We start from the raw sequence: 21,338 nt of genomic DNA, 5'->3' as shown, positions 1-21,338 counted from the left end.
AGGCTGTCAAGGCAGTGATCATACGCCCGAAAACGTGCAGTCCTTCTTAGTCCTTCACAAAGAAATCACTGCCCTTCTGCCAGCTCTCTGGATCCCCCCTCCAGATCCTATTCAATTCTAAACACACAGTGTTCGAGGACACAGCCATCCTGCTTGTTTTACTAGCATTCCCTATGCTTTTGAAACATAGAATAAAACTTAAAAGAGGAAAATCCCTATTATATGCCAACAAGGGATTTTAATGAAAACAAGTATTACCTTAAAATATGTTCTAGTTCTTGACAACAGATACATATGAATGTGCCCAGAGTTTATATTGCCTCCTTATTAATGCATGCAATGGAAGAAGTTGTGTATTTAATCACAACTACTTATACTATAGTCTCTTTGGAATTTAGATACCACAGTGCTTTAGAAATTAAAAGCTCAGTGTTGGCCATATTGGAATACCACTGCTTTGGAAATCAATTCTTTAAAATGCAATACATCTGCCATTCTAATAATTAAAAAGATTAGACACAGAGAGAACTCTGGCAGAATGGTGTATTTGATAAAAGTAACAGTTTTTATAAACTTGTAAAATTTTATATTAGTCTTTTTAATATTTCCTAGTAAATGAAAAACCTCTGATTTTTTCCACCCTGATTTCTTCCTCAATGGTTTCTCCAGGGGCCACCCAAAGAAACATACTATTTCTTTATTCCAAACTCCTTCAGACATGGCAGGATAAAAGCCATGCTCTTCAGCATCTTCAAGAGAGGCCTCCTCTTATGTGACCAGGCCCATGCATCAGCCACGCTCATCGGGCACGCCCATCGGGCACACCACCACTCCTTAGTCCCTGTTACAGTCTAGCTATACCATCTTCTTTAATTTCTTTAAATACGCCATAATTTTCACACCTCTCTCCCCTCACACGTGATGTTCCATCTGCCTATTTCCCTATCAAATAGTGAATTCACCCATCCTTTGAAGATTGATTATTTCTTCTATGGCACCTTTAGAAAATGTTCTGACCTCCCGAAAGGTTAGGTGCCCCTCTCTATGCTCCAAGGCAGTGCATTTATTTCCAGGTTATCCGATTCCCTGTATTGTTATAACTATTACTGATATATCTTTTCAAAGAGCCATTTTGCTATCTTTGCAGATCAAAGGCTACAAAGTGTCTTGCCTTTTTAACGTACAGTAGATAACATGTTAATAGTTTACAAAAAAAGATATGTATTGCCTTGAAAAGAATTTATTAGTACAGATGAAATCCAGTCCTTTATAATAGGACATCAATTGAAACTAAGGCTATACACAGTCTACATTCAATCTATGCCTCAGAAATCTCTGAACTTGACAAGCGCTCTCTCTCTCTCTCTCTCTCTCTCTCTCTCTCTCTCTCTCTCTCTCTCTCTCTCTCTCTCTCTCTCTCTCTCTCTCTCCTTGTCTTTCTTTCTAGTGCTAGGGACAAGATTCCGTGTAGCATTATCACCAAGCTACACTGCCTGCTAGCTCATCAAATATTCTTTTTTGTTTTGTTTCTTGAGACAGGGTCTCACTATTTGCTCTGGCTGTCCTGGAACTCACTCTGTAGACCAGGCTAAACTCACAGAGATCCACCTGCCTCTGCCTCCCGAGTGATGGGATTAAAGATGTGAGCCATCACAGCTGGCCCTCACCAAATACTCTTTCACACACAAGAAAGAGAGGGAAAAGGAGCAAGGAATGGGGGGATGTCTAGCTCTGTGCCAATGACTGCTCTCTTCGTTAATTAAAATCTTATTTAACTTTTTAGAGTCAAACTCAACTGGATTTTTAAATTCATCTTGACCAAACTTTGGCAAACCAAGTATCCCTTTCCCTTTTGAACAAACAATATCAAATCAAGTAAAGATGCATCTGTTTATATGAACTATATGACTATCTGGGTATTCCTTTAATTTATGTCTAGCTTCACTTCCCATATATGACGGCCTTTGCTTTCTCTTCCAGCTCTAACTCAGGCCCTCAGCTCTTCCAGGAAAGCATCCAGTGTCATAGTTGGCAATGCCCTCCTACTCCAGGCTGCCAGTTCCAAAATTATACTCCCACAGCTACCTACTACCCGAAACAGGCTCTCCCTGGCCTCCCAGGCCTTCAACCAGCAGCTCCATTTCACTCCCATTTGGGCCATAGGCGGGGATTATGCCAGGACAGCTTCACCAACCATCTCGATACATATTTTTCTTCATTCTTGGTCATTTTATCATGTAAGAGAATTCTTGGTGGGTAGATTAATCTATTGGGATCTAATGTTTGAAACCTTGCACCACATGATGTCTGGGTCATGTATACTCCACTGGAAACCTTCAGCAGGAGGATATCTGTAACATCAAAAGGTAGCCTGGTCTACCTTTGTTGACCTCATCTGAAGAGTTCTCACGTAAGAGCTGTCTCTCATTCTGCACCGCAACCATTTGTCTGCACACCTGCCTCCCCCTTCACCATCCTCAGCTGGACTTGAGACTATGGACCCCTGAAGAAAAAAGCAGACACTTTCTAGATAATCCTTCAGATCATTACTTAAATAAAAGAGGAAGGGTGGTGGGATTGCTCAGTGGCAGAAAGTGCTGAGTTCAATCCCCAGCACTGTAAGTGGGGGGGGGGGGGGGGAGGGGGGGAGGGAGGGAGAGGGAGAGAGGGAGAGAGAGAGAGAGAGAGAGAGAGAGAGAGAGAGAGAGAGAGAGAGAGAGAGAGAGAGAGAGAGTTAGGAGTTTACAATAAATTAGTCAACAGAATGAAGGAGGGACAGGAAGAAGAATGAAAGTCTACCTCCCATCCTAACTACATTCTAACTCCGAACAACCCAGAGCAGCTGCAAATGCTCACGGCCAGCCACAGGCTGAGGAATACTGTATGCCCTTGGTGCTTGGTTATTAGAATCTGATCTTTAATTAAATAGTGCCAAGAGGTTTGCTTTGGCAGGAGCCTGGAATGCTGCAGCCTTGAATGTGCTGAGGGATGGCCTTCTACTGCGTCAAAGGCACTCCCACCATGCAGCCCTCAGCCAGCCGCTTGGCTCCAGTAGAGCAACATGACAGCAACTGCTGGGGCTGCAGGCAGGAAAACTGTAGGTGGCTTCTGAGCTGTTATGAAAGCTACTTTAATTCTGATCCTCTGTTGACTCTTAAGGAAAATACAGATAAGAAAGACTACCTATTCCAGAGTTTGGAATTAAACACACAAAAGCTTTTTAAAAGAAACACTACCTAGAATGCTGAATGGCACAAAAGGATGTCCAACACACATCTGTTTCTTCTCCGTCTACTTTTCTAGTTTTACCTACATCATTCCCCAAACCCATTGATACACTTTCACGCCCCCACCTTTACCTACAGCGTTCTATCTGCCTAAGGCGTCTCATTGAGTCTGCCTAGTCAACTCCTGCTCATTCAAGGTCCGACTGAACTCACTTCCTCTAAGAAACTTTAGAAGAAGCCTCTTACTTGCCTCATCCCTCAAATTTTAATTGCACTTTATACATACTTCTATGAGGCAATGTCAAAGTTTCATCTTTACCTGTTGGGGTCCCTCGGCCAGGAATAACTCAAGGGACAAAACTATGATTAATCTCCAAGTCTCCACAGCCTCTACCCAGCAGAGACATGGAGAGTCTCAGGTAGCAGGCAACAGCTCACTTTCTAAGGCTTAGCGGAAAATATACAGAAACTGGAAGGTTCTGAAGGGTCAATCTGAAACCTATCAGGGTATATAATTGACCAAAGCTTACTAAACTAATTATTGACAAGGGCATGACTAATTTCTTAATTATCTTGATTCTCTTTAAAGTATTATTTAGACACTAATTGTAATTTGAGACAGGGCGCTACACTGAGAGGCTTCCCAAAGTTAAGGGGAATAGGAAAGGCAACAAAGATGTGGAAATGGAAGAGACTGGGAGTAAAAGACTTAAAATTCACTTAGTCTTGCCAGGTACTTATGTACTTAGAGACGCACATGCACACGCACACACACACCATCCTCACTTCTAACACCCCTCTTGATTCAAACCCTCTACGATTTTTGTTGGAATTTTCCATTTGCAGTTGGCCATCTCTCCTTTGCATGCTAGCCTTAAAAGAAACCCAAAGGGATTCCTCCAGATGCCACTGCAGCCCCACACACACACCAAACTGGAGGATGTCTGTCCTCTCACGCTCACCCTGCAGACTTTATCCCTAGTTTTCAGGGTGATGTGCAAAGCATTCTGTGCCTCCGTCTGGAGAGACGACTGTGAGTCACCTCTGCCGGCTGCTACCACTGCTTTGCTCCTTACAGCTCATTTCCTAGTCAGCCTCACTCAGCTCCTGAGTGTCTGCTTCTTCCCCCATTCTAAGTTACCACCGTAGCTGAATGACTTCAACGGCCAACACCACTCCACTCTCTCACCTCAGGTCCAACTGAGACAACATCCGTGGGATCACCCCAGGGCCTGATCACCAAATACAAATCAACTCCAACATTATAAAGTGAATCACAGACCCTCTAAAGACACAACAGCTAACGAGTTCAAGAATCTCCACTAAAATTACCAGTTCCTACAGCCATCACCTTCTCCTCCGTCTCTCAACATTAGCTAAGCCCAGAGATGGCTGAGAGTAAAGGCACCTGCTGCCAAGCCCAATGACACACACACACACACACACCCCTGCCTGCCTTTCCCTCCCTTTCCAAAGTTTAACCAGCGAAAATCCAGTGTGCACAGTTGAATTCACTCTCTCCGATGTCTCCGGACTGCAGCAGCGCTGTGTGAGAACACTAAAACCCGGTCACTGTCCTCCTGCATGACACTGTATGGTTCCCCACTCCTCTCTATGGGGAGAAGCTTATTTCTAATAAGAAAACAGAAATCTCTGCAGGAAAATGCTAGCTTCCACCCCCCAAAGCTGCATGCCTCCCTACTCACGCAACCACATTCTTCCCGCTTCCAGTTATGATGAAGTGATGACGTCATTCGTTCCCCCCAAACCGACTCTCTTTTCCATATTCTCTTTGCCTGCCTGACTTCTTCCCTAGAACGGCCTTTCAGTTACATCAAGCTTTCCTTCTGTTTGATATGGCCAGTCACTTGATACTCTGTTATTTAACAAATAATATCATGCACTTACAATGTCTTAGTACTACTCTAGTTGGATAAAACAGAATTTCTATGTTCGTGGAAATCATGCATCTAGTAACAGATGCAGACAAGAAGCAAGCGATTCAATAAAACAGTGTGCACAGGTATGTGAATGGGGTAGGGTTGACCAGGACAGACTTTGCTGAGGAAGAAACACTTAAGAAATGAATGGAATAGGATGAGGGGCTGGCGAGATGGCCCAGAGGTTAAGAAATGAGAAGACAGGGCTGGGGGGATGGCTCAGTGGTTAAGAGTACTGGCTGCTCTTCCAGAGGACCTGAATTCAATTCCCAGAAACCACATGGTGGCTCACAACCATCTACAATGAGATATGGTGCCCTCTTCTAACATGCAGGCATACACGATGCAGAACACTGTATACATGATAAGTAAGTAAAATCTTTTTTTAAAAAAGAAAGAAATGAGAAGACAGCCAGGTGGTAGAGGTACATGATTTTAACCCCAGAACTCGGGAAGCAGAGGCAGGTGGATCACTGAGTTCAAGGCCAGCCTGCTCTACAGGGTAGTTCCTGGACAGTCAGGGTGACACGGAGAAATTCTGTCTTTAAACAAGAAAAAAAAAGAAAGGAAGCAAGTAAGAAATGAGATGACAGATTTTAGTAACATCCAGAAGATGATCATTGGAAGCAGATAGAACCATAAATAAAAATATAGATTACAGAACTATATATACTGGGCACCAGAACAACAAAAAGACCAACAAGATAAAAGTTTACTCAATAGTCAAAGGAAAAGTATGTCAAGAGACTACGATTAAGTGGCTAAGGCTAGAAATTCTGTGATAGAATCGATGGCCTGGTTTGTTCCCAGCCCTGGGTTTGAGCCCCAGCCCCAGACAGCAAAGATGAGATGGGGACAGAGCAGGGCCTGAGAAGCCACAGTAAGAACCTGGATTGTACAGCAACTGTGTTGTAAAGCAGTAACTGGATTCGTAATTTAGACAGACCACTCCAGCCAGAGTAGAACGGGCTTCAAAGGAGAATAAAGGCAAACCCATTAAGAAGTTACAAAAACCAAGGTAAGAACTCACGGTTACATATAAGACTAACAGCGGGTAGACAGAACTTCAAAGGTAAATGTATCTTAAAGGTAGAGCCAAAGGGTTTAGGAACTGATAGAGCATAGCTAAGAAAAAGGAAATGCAAAATCAGATCTAAGTGACCCAAGAAATACTGCAATAGCACACAAACTCTCTGCGGCATCCTCTGTGTGCACACATGCTCTCCTCTGACACCAACACCTCTTCCAAACACCGCTCCGTCTCCGCCTGCCCTCAGAAGCAGAGCTTCTCCGCAGAGGTATCCATTCATATGTACAGCACTGTCTCCACTACCTTCCCTTCTGGGCCACCTGGCATCCTTCCTATGTCACTAACAGTATTCTTGTCAAGATCGCCGATCATCCCCATCTTGAAAAATCACATGGTCACGCTTCTGTCCCTACCTGGTCTGCTTTCTCATCGGCAGTCAACATAATTAACCTCAGTTCTCCTTTAAATACTCTACGTTCTGGATTCTCTCCATCCGTCCTTCTGTCTCCTCTTCTCCCCTCTGTACACTCTTCCTCCTGTCTGTGGCACACCCAAGACTCCAGACCCTCTACTCACACACAACACTGTCCCCAAGATGGCCTCACCCAGCCCACAAGTGTCACCTTTTAACCGAACAGCTCTGTGTGGCAGACAATTCCACCTACACCTCTGTGAGGCTGCAGGACCCGGTAAGAGTGGCAGATATACCGCTGTCTCACAGACTATTAAACTTAGCATGACCAAAAGGAACTCTTGGTTATCACAGCAGCTATCACAACGTTTAATTATATTCATTTATTACACATCTCCTTAATAAGCAGTAGCAACTAAATATGGTGTGTTTATTAACACATACGTAACAACTGGACGGGCACTTAGCTGACTGTCAGAGGTGCAGACTCTGACTCTGCCCTCAAAATGCGCAGCCTACAGCAGCCACAAGCACCACCACTGAGTGCAGGGAGGTGCTGCATAAAGCCAGAAGAGGCCCTACCGGCTAAGGAAGACTTTCTGAAGAGATGACTTCAGAGTTTATTTCTGTAGGATAAGAATAACTATTATCAACCGTGTAATTTTTTATTTTAAAAAATTTATTTTTATGTGCACTGGTGTTTTGCCTGCATGTACATCTGCATGAGGTTGCCAGATCCCCTGGAGCTGGAGTTACAGGCAGTTGTGAGCTGCCATGTGGGTGCTGGGAATTGAACCCGGATGTGCTTAATCACTGAGTCATCTCTCCAGCCCATTATTCTTTATAAAGTTACTTTTAAACTTTGTAATGAACTCTTCAGTGGTAATATAAATTACCTTTCATTTTATATATGAAACTTAGATTAACAAGTAAGTAACCAGTGATTTCTAAAATAAAGTCTGTTTACCGTAAAGAATCACTGAAACTACAATCTTCTATACTGGCCCCCTACTATCTCTCTGATCTGAATGAAGTACGATTGCCAGTTGGCTCCATTTGAGCAGGAGTTCAACTGTCAACCCTGAAAGCCTTTTCTGTCTAGTCCCTCTTTTTCCTGTATTCACCAAGAATGAAACTCAAATTTTAGGCTACCCAGTGGCATCCTCAGGCTTCAGGGCTACAGCGTCTGAGCGTTTGCATTCAGGGAAATAAAATAAAATGGGCACATCACTGTACAAAGTGTCTTCAAGCACTCTTTGCTTCACTAGATCCTCACCAGCCCTACAGGGTGTGACATTTCTATTCGACAGAAGTCAGAGAAATACACACCTAGTCTATCTCGTGCCAGAAATTGAATTTAAGATAAAGGGGGAGAAAAGGGGCAGAAAGGAATCAAATAACTCAGAAAGGGTGCTCAGCAGTGAATCACTTAAATGGTATGGAGCCAGAAATGAACAAATTCCTTCCAAGATACTGAGAATTTGTTTGGCCATGGCACAATAACCTACCACATGTACATTTGTTTCCTGTCTCTGTAATATCTACACTCTAGTACCAAAGACAGAAAAAACAAGAAAACCCTTCACATACAACATGCACGAGTCACAAGATGACATGGTCAAAGCAAATTCATGTCACCATTAAAGAATAGTTTATCATCCAGCCCTGCCCCTGGTCTGCTGAACCTTAGTCTTCATCCCACATGAGGGTCCACACCCCTTACCCCAACTGGAGGCAGACAATGAATCAAAGCCCACTTTTTTTTAACTAACATGGTATAGCTGACTGAGAAAACACTTCTTTTTAACATTACATCTATTTATTCATGCATGTCTGTACTGAGGTAGTAGCGACTGTATGCCATGGCTCAGGAACTACACAGCTTATATGAGTTGGTTCTCTCCTTCCACCATATGGGACCTGGGAACAGAACTCAGGTCAGACTTGGAGGCAAGTGCCCTTCTGGGCTAAACCATCTCACCAGCCAGAGGGAACAATTAATAACGGATACCACACTGAAATCTTTTGTGTATATGTGTGTATAAACACACAGACACACACACACACTGCATATTCTAGATAGTGTCAATGAAACAACGCTGTCATTCTCGTCTCTGTGTCCCCTCTTACTCTCCCGCCTTAGGACACTGCCCAAGGGGAAAAAAAAACTACAGAGCAAAAATAAACCACTTCAAAGACCCCTAAAACAGGAAAGAAAAGAATCTGGTCCTGTTACACATCCTATAATCTCTCCCTCCACAACCACCCTTACCCCCAAATAACCTCTATCTTGATGTCAAGACCACCTTCCTCTTCAAAAGAACACTCTCTTACCCCCAAAACTCCACCTTCTCCTTTCCCCCAATGTGCTATTCTCTCTCTCTCTCTCTCTCTCTCTCTCTCTCAGACACACACACACACACACACACACACACACACACACATCAACCTCCCTTCCTTTGAGGCAGCAGTACCTCTGGGCTGCCAGCTGGTAAGTGGCTATCCCCCAGATCCTCATGGAAATGCGGACTCTCAGTAAAGTCTCTTGTCTAGCTGGACTTGTACTGGTGCTCCAGCCTTCAAGCTCTTGACTTTCTAGTGTGCTTTTTCCCTACTCTGGACTCAAGAAAAAGGATGGATGAGAATAAAACCAGGAAGGATTGATTATTGGGAGGCACCAAAACACAGTCTGAGGGCAGTAAGGAGGGAGCCTGGCACTCAAAGAAAACAGAGTTTAAGTGAAAAACAAGGAAACTAGATAGAATGTTCCAACCTTACGAACACCACAGCAAAGGTCACCACAAACCAGCAACCTACCACCACCGAGAAAGCACAGACAGAAATTCTAAAAGGAAAACAGGAGAGGCCTAACCAAGATGGAGAGGATCGGAGGAGAGACAGGACGACAACAACAGAACCAGAAACAACTGGTTATGGAGGGGAAGAGAGAAGCAGAAGTCATGAGGACAAGGACAGGAAGAAAGGAAGATGGTGGGGTAGGAAAACAGGTGAGGGACAAGCAAGGAAAAATGACCAGGAGGAGGGGGAAGGAAAGGGAGGCTTGCCAGAGGAAATGCATAACATTTTTGAAACTGAGATGAAAAAGAAGGTCCGAAAAAATCAAGGTACGCTAGTATTTTTATTTCTTGGTGCCAAACAATAGAGGAAGGAATTACAGTGATTAAGACATTATACAATCTCAAGGTCTGTCATTTACTTAGCAGATCAATAGCAGGGCCCCAGAGAAGACAGCCTAGTTACAGCAATGGTCTAATCACCAAAGAACTGGCCAGTTCAGAGAAAAATATGAATATACTGTTACCTGTTTATCTTCCACCCCACCTCCCTACAGTCACCATACCCACACTTGCCCCCACCATGAGCATTTACAGCCAGTCTGGCCCTGAAGTCACTGCTTCTAATCAGACCAGCAAAATGCTGGCTCCCTGTCCGTCTGGTTCACCTTTCCAGGGCAATCTGACAGCCTAGGAAAGCCACAGTTTCTGACAAACAAGAAAACTGAGGCTCACCGAGGCTGCCTCAACAGGAACAGCTCCGCGGTCTCCTATCTCCACCGCATCTCCCACCAGGGAACAGCACCTCTGGCCTCTGTAAGCGAGCAGCTAAACCAACAGGCCATCGAGCAGAAGCATGCTTACAAAGGAGAGGAGCCCCTGAGGCACACAGTTCCCCAAAAATCCAGCTTCCCCTTCATAAACCTTCCCCAGCTAGATCTCTAATTCCAACACAGGCCTAGCCCTGAGTGGGCTTATCGCAGGGTTCCACCCTCAGGCCCTTCCCTCATAAAGAGTCCCTTAAGGTAAATGCAATATAATGTTCTTCCCATTCTGCACCGGAAGGTAGCAGGACACCCCCTCCACCTATCCTGGCTCAGCCTAGCTGTGCCAGGCCCAGAAAAGGCCAGCATTACCTGGCGGGGAGTGCGGGGCCCAGCATCTCTGACGATCCTGTGGATCTGTCGCAGAGCCGCACCTCTCCCCGCTCAGCAGTTGGGACAAAGCCCAGGCTGAACCAGCCCGACAGGCTGGATTCTGCTGTTCGCAGCAGCGCAGCCACCCAGCTTCGGAGCAGCAGCACACTCGGCCCCCTCGCAGGGCGGCAGCAAAGACGGAGTGGCTCGGTGAAGGGGCGGGGAGGGAGGGAGGAACAGAGAGAGGGAGGGGAAGGGGGCGGGGAGAGCGCTGCCTCCTCCCCCTTCTTTCTGAAGAGGCGCTGATGGGCGGGAAATAGCAGCGTTTCCACCATTCTGGTGGTCTCTGCCGGTCTCCCAGCTCAGGCTCCAACAAGAGGTGCCAGGCAGGCTTTCTAGAGCCGCCAGAGTCCTCCTATGCCCAAGGGTCAGGATGAAAACAGGAGGTCCTCTGCGCCTTAGTTTTGCAGCCAGGTATTGAGGGAGTCTGAGAGTCCTTCCTGGACCTTCTCAAATGGGAGTCAAGATTCATTCCGACTAGAGTGGATGGGGGAAGTGCATCTCTTACCCTGGCTCTCTAAAACGCATCCCCTAAAGATACTAGGTGGCCTTATACCCTCCTCTCCCTTGAACAACGCTCAACCACAGCTGCCATTTGTTAAGGACATCTATTGTATGAGGTCCGGCACTTTACAACCTTAATTCATGGGCGTCAGAGCTGGGTCCTAGAAGAATATGCTCTCCAAATTTCTTAAGGACCTGCTAGATACCAGTCACTAGCTGAACTGCCACCTCCCAATAAAAGGTGCCTCCTAAAGACTAAAACGATGAAAATCTACCTTCACATTATTTCCCAGTGCTTCCCAGGGGACAGTATCTCTCATCCCACTCACCCAACTCATCCCTTTTCTCTGAGGTATATGAGTGGAGACAAGTTATGCAGATTATCTCTTCCAGGTCATAACTCATGAGTTTAAACGTTTTAAGTCATTTACTCTCTTTATGTGGTATGGGAGGTGACACATGAGTATCACAGCATGCATAGCATGCATGCAGGAGTCAGAGGAGAACGCATGGGAATCAATGCTCTTCTACCATGCAGGTCCTAGGGATCAAACCTGGTTGTCGGGCTTGGTGACACCTGCCTTGACTCACTGAGCCACCTCACCTGCTCCTAAGTTTCAGCAATGGAAGGGCTCGGGAAAAACAGAACAATGAAAGTTAACATTTTAAAAAGATCCCTGGTTAATGGAGGGAGTATGGATAAGAACAGAGTGAACAGAGTCTTTTAGAGCTTCAGGCAACAGAGAGAAGACAGTACTAATTTATTCAGATGTCTAGGATGAAAAGAAATAACACATTCTGAAGACACTGCCTGAAAGCAGGGCAGAAAATATGGTGACTTCCCCAGGGTCACACATCCAGTAAATGGCATGATCATCTATTTACCACGGTCTGATTCCTAAGCCTAAATTCCTTTTTTGTCCTCTTATTTATTTGTTTTGTTTACAACAGACCACTGTTGGTCATCTTATACTCCGGGATCCTAGCTAAGAGTGGGTGGCCAGCATGAACTCCGCCATCTTCCCCACATCCATTCAAAGAACCGTACGCAGAAAGAACTCAGCTCTTTCGTTATTCACCCTTTCCAGGTCCTGAGTACTTGCAATACTTGGACATTTCTACATTAGGAAAAGGACCTGGGACCAGAAAAGAGGACCAGTGGGCAAAGGCACTGCTGCCAAGACTGCTAGCCTTAGTTCCATCCCTGGGAGGCGGGACAGACAGAACTAACACCGTGACACACACATGCACACGCACTAAAGACATGGCTCGGCGGTTCTGAGCACGTGTTGCTCTGGCAGAGGATCGGTCCCTAGCACCCACATGGTGGCTCACCATCATCTGTAACTCCAGTTCCGGGAGATCTGACCCCCCCCCCCACTCTCTGTTGTTGTTACATATTTTGTTTAATTTGGTTTAGTTTAGTTTTGTAAAACAGTGTGCCAACCCAAGCTGGTTTGGAACTCATTTATGGGTCTTAGGAGGCCCCTGAGCCCTGATAATTCTGTGTCAGCCTCCTAAATGCTGGAGTTAGTTATGCAACCACTATGCAAGCTTGAAGTGGTTTTAAGATGGTCATTCACGGGCCTGAAGGTGGTGGTGCACGCCTTTAATCCCAGCATTTGGGAGGCAGAGGCAAGCAAATCTCTGTGAGTTTGAGGCCAGCCTGTTCTATAAGAGCTAGTTCCAGGACAGGTAGGGCTTTAACATAGAGAAGCCCTGTCTCGAAAAACCAAAAAGACAAGCATTCACCTTCGTACGCTGCCCCTTCTAATTCATATAGGCTGACTGACAGAAAAGGAGAGAAAAGGAAAGAAACTAGACAAGGTCTTTACAGTCTTCACACACAGTCAAACTGGATCACAGGTCTACATTCAAGCCTATAAAATGTCTACAGTACAGCGCAGGAGGAACTCTGGATTGCTGTCGGTCTCTTTTCACTCTTGGGGCCGCCACTCAGCCCCACACAAACACACAGAGACTCATTCTTCCTTATGGATGCCAGGCCTTAGCTTGGCTTGCTTCTATCCAGCTCTGCTAACTTAAATTATCCTATTTCTCTTTGACTACATTTTGCCTCTGAACTTTTTACCTTTCTTTATTCTATATATTTTCCTTTCCTCCTTACTCCGTGCCTGGCGGGGCGGCTGGCCCTGGTGCTCTCTCCTTTTCTCCCTCCTCCCTCCTCTCTAAGATCTCTCCTATTCTCTCTGCCTGGCAGCCCCGCCTATTTCTCTCTCCTGCCCAGCTATTGGCCGTTAGGTTCTTTATTGGACCAATCAGGTGTTTTAGGCAGGCAAAGTAGAACAGATTTACAGAATTAAACAAATACAACATAAGAGAATGTGACACGTCTTTGCATCATTAAACAAATATCCCACCACATAAACGAATGTAACACATCTTCAACTAATATTCCATAACACTTGATCTTGATTTAGCAATGGTTTTTTAGATACATTATCAAACACACAATTCATTTAAGAAAAACTAGATGAGTTGAATTTGATTAAAAGAGAAATCTATTCTTCAAAAGACAATATTTAAAAAATGAAAAGTCACAGACAAGGAAAAGTTATTTTCAAAATTTATGTACATGTGCAAAGTACATAAAGGATTTGTACCCAAAATACACAAAGAATATTTAAAATTTAGCAATGAGAAAATAATCAAATAAAAAAATGGGGAAGCAGCTGGGGACTGTGGCTCACTGGAAGACACTTGACTAAAATGCACAAGGTCCAGGCTCAGTCACCGCATGGGGTAGGGGTGAGTGAGGTGGAGAACCAACTATGGAGCTGAGGTTGAACTGGCAATATTTTATGACCAGGGAGATGGGTCAATGGGTTAAAAAAATGGCTGCAGAAGCCTGATGACTTAAGTTCAATTCCCAGAACCTGCTTAAATGCAGAAGAGAGAGCCTGACTCCACAAAACTGTCCTCCGACTTCCACATGTACGCCATGACAGGTACACACCACAGCAATAAATAAATAAACAAATAGGTGGTAGGTAGGTGGTTAATAAATAGATGAGAACAAGACAGCTGGGGTTCTTAGCGTGCTGACCGGCACTCAGGAAGCTGGAGGAGTAGGTGGATCAGCTGACCGGCACTTAGGAAGCTGGAGTAGGTGGATCATGAGTTCTAACATAACTTAGGCTACATGGTAAGACGCTATCTTAAAAATCAGGTAGAGGCAAAAGATTTGAACAAAAGGTTTACCAAGACAACAATCATACAAAAACATACTTAACATTGTAAGCCACTAGGGAACTGCAAGTTTAAACAATGGCGTGACAGCACGATGAGTTCCTACCTAAGACTACTGACGGCAACGACGACCTGGAGCCACGGGAGCCTGTTTCACTGCTGCTGAAACACAGAGTGGCCAGTCGTTGTAGAAGACGACTTGGCAGTTTCTGACAAAGCTAAATATAGGCTTAGTAAGCAATTCAGCAACTGAACAGCTAGGTATTTACCCAAATGAAAATAATCGGTTGTAGTCCACCCAAAAAGCTCCCCCTTGTACATACAACAGTTCTAAACTGGAAGCAATCAACACATATTAGTACATGAATAAACTCTGATAAATCCATACAATAGCATACGCAAAAGAGAAACTAGCAAGCTACAAAGGGACATGGCAAAACCTTACATGCAGGTTGCTAAGTGAAAGAAGCCATTCAGAAAAAGGGCTCCATGATTCCAACTACACGGTGTCTTGAAAGGGGCAAACTACAAAAACAGTAAAAGGGTGGGAAGAGAAAACCTAACAAATAGATATGTAACGTATGGGATTCTCTAGAATAGAGAGTCTCACACCACTATAATAATAAATACATGGTATTACGGACGTTTCAAAACCTACAAAACGACTAATTCAAACTACAGACTTCAGTCAACAATAATGTATCCAATGCTGGTTCCGTCAATTGTACTGGATCAATGAATGTTTTGCCCAATTTTTTAATAAATCTATAACTGCACTGAAAATGATTATAAAAGAGAAAGCATTAAGAAAAAAGCAAAGACATTGATAAGAAGTGCTTTCTTTTCAGCAAAGCTCATTAGACATAAAATGACTGGCAAGATGCTGTTATCAAAATACTTCTCAATTTCCATGCTTATCTGACTACAGACTGTGAACAGTGCCAACTACACTTTGAATGGTGGTGATCTAGGGGAACCGCCACTAAACACAGCTGCCTGCAATAACCCAAGGAATTACTATTAAACACAAACTGCTCGTCATAGTGCTACTACTATCTCCTTATACCTAGTATTTCTACTAACTAAGAGCTACATGAAAGTGTTAGCCACCGTGATGCCTTTGGACAAAGTGGAACTTAGGCAGCCCACAGCACCATTTCCATAAGATCAGCATCGCGCTAAGACCCCATTCCGCCCACATGCTACCCTTTCTTTGAGACTTAAAATGCAGAATTTAACAGTTCTCTTAAATTTCATCCTTCAACTCCAGAGCATCTATGCAGTCTGTAACCGAGCACGCTGGCTTTCCCTTCTGGACACGGCCATCTGCAAATCTACAAAAATATTAATTATGCAGTTTTTTGAAATATTTATTAAACGTTCATCATGAATTCTTTTTGTCTATCTGTAGTACTGGGAAATGAACTCAGGGCTCTCAGACCCGATGTGAAACAAGCCTTTTACCAAAGAAATACACCTCTATTCCTTCTCTTTATGTTTCTTCCTTTTTTGTGACCTTTGTTTTTTGTTTTGTTGTTTTTTTGAGACAGGGTTTCTCTGTTACTGTTAGGTACAGGATGACACCAAGTTTTCCAGGCTATCTTTGAGCTCACTCTTTCGTTCAGGAAAGCCTTGAAACTGTACTTCCCCTGCCTCAACCTCCCCCGTGGCTAGGATGACATGCCTGAACCACCAGGCCCAAGTCCATCAAGTACTCTTGCATGCTCTAGATTTTAGAGATTAAAAAAAAATGATGAAGAAATTACCGATATCTACAGGAAATCACCAACAGGGGTCAACATATGTAGCATAACTGAAAAATAATCCAGGTAACATCACACACCTGTTAACCCTGCATTCTGGAGGTGGAGGCAAGAGGATGTGTAATTCAAAGTTATCTTCAGCTACAAAGCAAGTTAAGCCAGCCTGAGCTATGAGACTGTATTCTTCATAGAAAAAGAAGAGAAGAAGCCGGGCGGTGGTGGCGCACACCTTTAATCCCAGTACTCGGGAGGCAGAGACAGGCGGATCTCTGAGTTCGAGGCCAGCCTGGTCTACAAGAGGTAGCTCCAGGACAGGTACCAAAGCTACAGAGAAACCCTGTCTTGAGAAAATACCAAAAAAAAAAAAGAAAGAAAAGAAAAAGAAGGGGAGGGGAGGGGAGGGGAGGGGAGGAGGGCCAGGCATGGTGGCATGGTAAGATACAACCTTAATCCCAGCACTCAGAAACAGGACCAGGAGGATCTCTGGGTTTACATAGTGAGTTCCAAGCCAGCAAGGACTGCACAACTACAACGTGGGCTCTTAACAGCACAAAAACAACCACAAACACAAAAGTGGCATAACAGACAACTAAATAATGTAGAATGAAGTAGAAGAAACAAAAACGTCTATCACATAGTACGGAAAGATCAAATTCAGGTATCTTCTGTTTAGCCTTCAATTGTGGAAAACCATCCGTCAAAAGCTCTGTCTGTTTACCTAACCAGCACAGGCGATCCAACATCATCAGCGCCCCCTTCACTCTGTCCCCTCTCACTTTCAGGACTGATGTAAGAAACTTGGCTCCCTTCCCATAGGGGAAATTATGTAATTACATTTTAATTGTTTAAAATAAGAAGAAGTTAAAATACTTAGTGACCGTTAAAGAACAACACCTTGGCTCTCTCTGATGACACACCGACTTGCAGATCTAGGCACGCTGATGAAGACGCCAACAGTTTATTACTGAGGACTGACAACCGTTTAGATCAAAGAGGAGAGATGCAGGCAGGGGTGGTGGTGCGAGCCTACGACCTAGCACTCAGCATGCACAGAGAGGAATCACTGGTCAGTGATACAGAGTGACATCTTGTCTCTAGAGCAGAAAGAAAGGAAGGGGGAAAGCAGAACTGATGAGGAGAAGGGAATTCAGAGATGAGGCTCTATGTTTCAAAGATAAATTAAATCAACCAGCTAACAGATGACTTACTGAAATCTGAGTTAGCAGTTCTGTATAGCAACTAATTCTCATTATGATATATCCCTTTGATTTACAAAGTAAATAATTGACAGATTATAAACTGTGGACTTTGGACAGCAATGTTTTGTCTGTGAAGTCTTCTTAAACCTAACTGGGCCCTTTTAAGTCACACATCTGGCCTATTTAGGCATATGAGCACAGACCACCTGCTAACTCTGCTATAAAAGTAAATAAGCAATAATTCTAACTAGGAAAACTGGCTTTGTTTAGAAACTAAAACTTTTAATTTAGCTGTGTATGTATTTAACTGGTACCTACGATGACTGGAGTAACTGCAGAATTTGAATTGGTTTTCTCTTACAAACACAAACAATTTTAAACACTGCTGGATGGAAATTATGCTTTCCTAATACCACAACTAAATGTACGAAAAAAATCAGTCAACAACGGTGTGCAAATAACCATGTAATGTGACATTCTTTCCTGAAGTAATTAGACGGCAAGGCCTACTAAGGAGACTTTCTAAAATGTGATAGAGTATAAAATAAATAACGGTTTTCAAAATACTGAAGTTTTCAAAATAGTATGGAAACACAAGACCAAAAAATAAATCACACTACCAACTTTAAAGCTATATTATAAAACTGTGCATGATGGCACACAACTGTAATCCCAACACAGGGAGGCTGTGGAGGCAGGAGGACCATCAGGAACGCCCTTGGCTATACAGTCAGTCTGGGATCAGACTCAGATTCAAAAATTCTATCAATAAAGAAAACAAAAGGGCTGGAGAGATGGCTCAGCAGTTAAGAGCCCTGCCTGCTCTTCCAAAGGTCCTGAGTTCAATTCCCAGCAACCACATGGTGGCTCACAACCATCTGTAATGAGGTCTGGTGCCCTCTTCTGGCCTGCAGACATACACACAGACAGAATATTATATACATAATAAATATTTTTAAAAAATAATAAATAAAACAAAAAAGAAGAAGAGACAAATGGAAAAAGTAAAATCTATTTGGCGGCAGTTGGTCACAAAGCCACAATAAATTAAACTGTATTTGCAACAAAGCCAAGAAGAACAGAAAAGGGAAACACAAGCTTGAGAAGTGAGTTCCAGGACAGCCAGAGATGCAGCACAGAGAGAGAGAGAGAGAGAGAAAGAGAGAGAGAGGGAGAGAGAGAGGGAGGGAGGGAGGGAGGGACTACTGAAATAGTCATTCTGACTTATTAAGAGTCTTTGTTAATACTTTTTTTCAGCTCTTGGTTAAAAAGACTCTTCATCTCTTCTTTTAATACATAGTCGACCCCCAGCCGAGAAGCTGGCGACTCCGGTAAAACACAGACCCTACCAAGCATCACTGTGGAATGATACAGACCCCATCCCCCAGCAACATACCTCCTCCAACAAAGCCACACCTACTTCAAAAGGCCACACCTTCAATAATGCCACTTCCTGTGAATCGATGGGGGCCATTTTCATTTAAACCACCACACAGGCTCTTGTTGCGTAGCCTAAACTGACGTTAAACGCTCACTCCTCCACCTCTCAGGTGCTGGGATTACAGGCATGCTCCTCCAGTTAGTCAGCAGAACACGCCCTTCACATTTAATTTTGATCTTTCACAGGTTATTGTATGTAACATGGTACATCTTGCCAACATGGGATGGCAAGAATAAGCAGCTGATACGATACAGCACACTGTGATGCTAAGCTATTATGTGCAATAGGTTCGATGCGTTATATGTACTTTTTTTTTTTTTTTTTTTTTGGCTTTTCAAGACACGATTTCTCTGTGTAACAGTTCTGATTGTCCTAGAACTTGTTGTGGAGACCAGGCAGGCCTCAAACTCACAGAGATCCACCTGCCTCTGCCTCCCAAGTGCTGGGATGAAAGGTGTGCGCCGCCATCACCTGGCTAAATGTACTTTTAATTTACAATGCTTTCTATTTAGAATGGCTTTATGGTGGAGCACGCCTATTAAAAAAATCCAATACTCAGGAGGCAGAGGCAGGAGGAGCAGGAGTTCAAAGTCATCCTTGGCTACAGGAGTTTGCAAACTTCTCTACATGATGCCCTGCCTCAAAAAACAAACAACAAAGACAAGGGAAGGAGGAGAGAAGGAACTCGCAGGTGGCTACTGCTTAGAAAACCTGAGAACCTGAGCTCAAGATCCCCAGGACTCACATGAGAAAGGACGGATGCAGTATCATGATACGCATCTGTAATCCCAGCATGCACCAACAGGAAATGAGAGAGACAAGGGAGTTCCCAGCTCACTAGACAACTAACGGGTCCTGTGCAACAGTAAAGAGAGGGACCATGTCTCAAAACAAGGTGAAATGGGGACTGATAGTGGAGGTTGTCCTCTGACCTCCACAGCATGCAATGCACACGTGTGCACACACTCACACACATACATACACACATAAACACAATTTGATGGCTCCGTGGAAGCACAGACCCATCATTTTACGTTGAAGAGCATCTATGCTCTCTCCCCAGCCTCCCCTAAGGTTTAATGTGATAATAGGACATAGTTAAAGACAGGAAGCTTTTTAAGAATTCAAAGGAAATAGTTACTTTTAATTGTAAAATAGGACATAGAACTGGTGCTGGTTCCTCCTTTCCTCTGTGCTTTGTGGCGTTCCAGGACCCAGACGTCTAGGCGAGACCTCACAGCACAAGGCCAATGCTCCAAAGTCAGGTGAGTGGAGAAAGACACAACACCTGGTTCCCAAATGCTGGCGCATCAGCGCCCAAGCCAGCCACCAGCCACCCTCCTCCTCGAGTAGAGAAATCTAATTTTTACATTTCAGATTGCTGTGCGGATTCCTTCTCCACACAGCTGGAAATGCTGCTGATATAAAGCAGCAGAACACAGGAAAATCACGAGGAAAAATTATTCTAAGTAGTCAGAAACACCGATTCCTTACTAACCACTGTCCCCTTACTTATTATTGTTATTATTACTGTTTAACCAGTGGTCTCTAACATAAGTGAAACCCTGTTTCTACCACTAGATTACAGAGGCTATGAATAGATATGAAAGCACTAATAAGCACACTTCATAATTTTTTATATTCCCAATAAGTCCTTTAAACAAAATATTTAAAAAGTAAACATTAACACCTATTTTTAAAATGACTTTCAGGATATGTATGCATATAAATATGCATATTAAACACACACAACATACTACTCAGATAACAAAAAGAAAACTACAGTATTTGTTAAGAGACAAGATTACCTTGTTTCTGCAAGAGGCTGAACATCTTAGGACTGCAGGTTCTGTCATCTCTGTCTCAACCACTCAACGTAGCTGTCATCCAATAGAACTACATGTCAGACGCGTCCCAGAGGCAGTAGCCTAGGACTCTACGGATTAGACCTAGACAACTGAGTAGAAAATGAACTTACTAATACTGGGTGTCTCACAAGCTACGGAAATGAAGAGAGAAAGGGGCTGGAGGCTAAACTTCAGGACAAAGCACCAAGCTACACTGAAGATCTAGTCCAACGGAGACACAGCTACACTACCGCACTCAATGGATGCGAGAACCTCATCACGGCTCCCCTTCACCACGACAGCCAGCACTAACGCGACAAGAGCAACCTCGCGAGCAAGGCTTCCGCCCTCAGCCTCGAGAAGACATTCAGCACCTGTTAATTTTCTCACTTAGGTCTCCAACTTCTAAATGTGTGGTGTAGACATGTTATATACATAAAACCTGTGCTTCAGAACAACCTCCTTCACACCATGAAACACACTCCCCCTCCACTGTACGTACACATACACACACACAGAGACACACACATGCACGAATGAATAAATGAACGTATGTTTTTAAAATTAACATAAAAGACTCACCTTTAGGGGCTGGCAAGATGATTCAATACAGTACTTGCTGCCCCAAATTCAGATCCTGGGTACCCATGTAAACCCAAAGCAGCACCACTATGTGTCCATAATCCCAGCACTAGAAGCTGATGAGGAGCAGAGACAGGTTCCTGGAGCTCACGGGTCAGCCAATCTAGCCAAATTGAAGAGTTTTACCTTCAG

At 43.9% G+C, this 21,338-nt stretch overlaps 1 protein-coding gene across 1 annotated transcript in view; it reads right to left on the bottom strand.

Moving 5' to 3' along the window:
- Nucleotides 1–21,338, bottom strand: part of Pak1 (p21 (RAC1) activated kinase 1) — a 103,889-nt gene that overhangs the window by 43,636 nt on the left and 38,915 nt on the right. The window lies entirely within an intron of this gene.

Source organism: Arvicola amphibius, chromosome 12 (genome assembly GCF_903992535.2).
Source record: "Arvicola amphibius chromosome 12, mArvAmp1.2, whole genome shotgun sequence".
In the NCBI taxonomy this organism is placed as follows: domain Eukaryota; kingdom Metazoa; phylum Chordata; class Mammalia; order Rodentia; family Cricetidae; genus Arvicola; species Arvicola amphibius.
The sequence above is the reverse complement of the archived record's forward strand: the minus strand, read 5'-3'. Positions and strand labels throughout refer to the sequence as shown.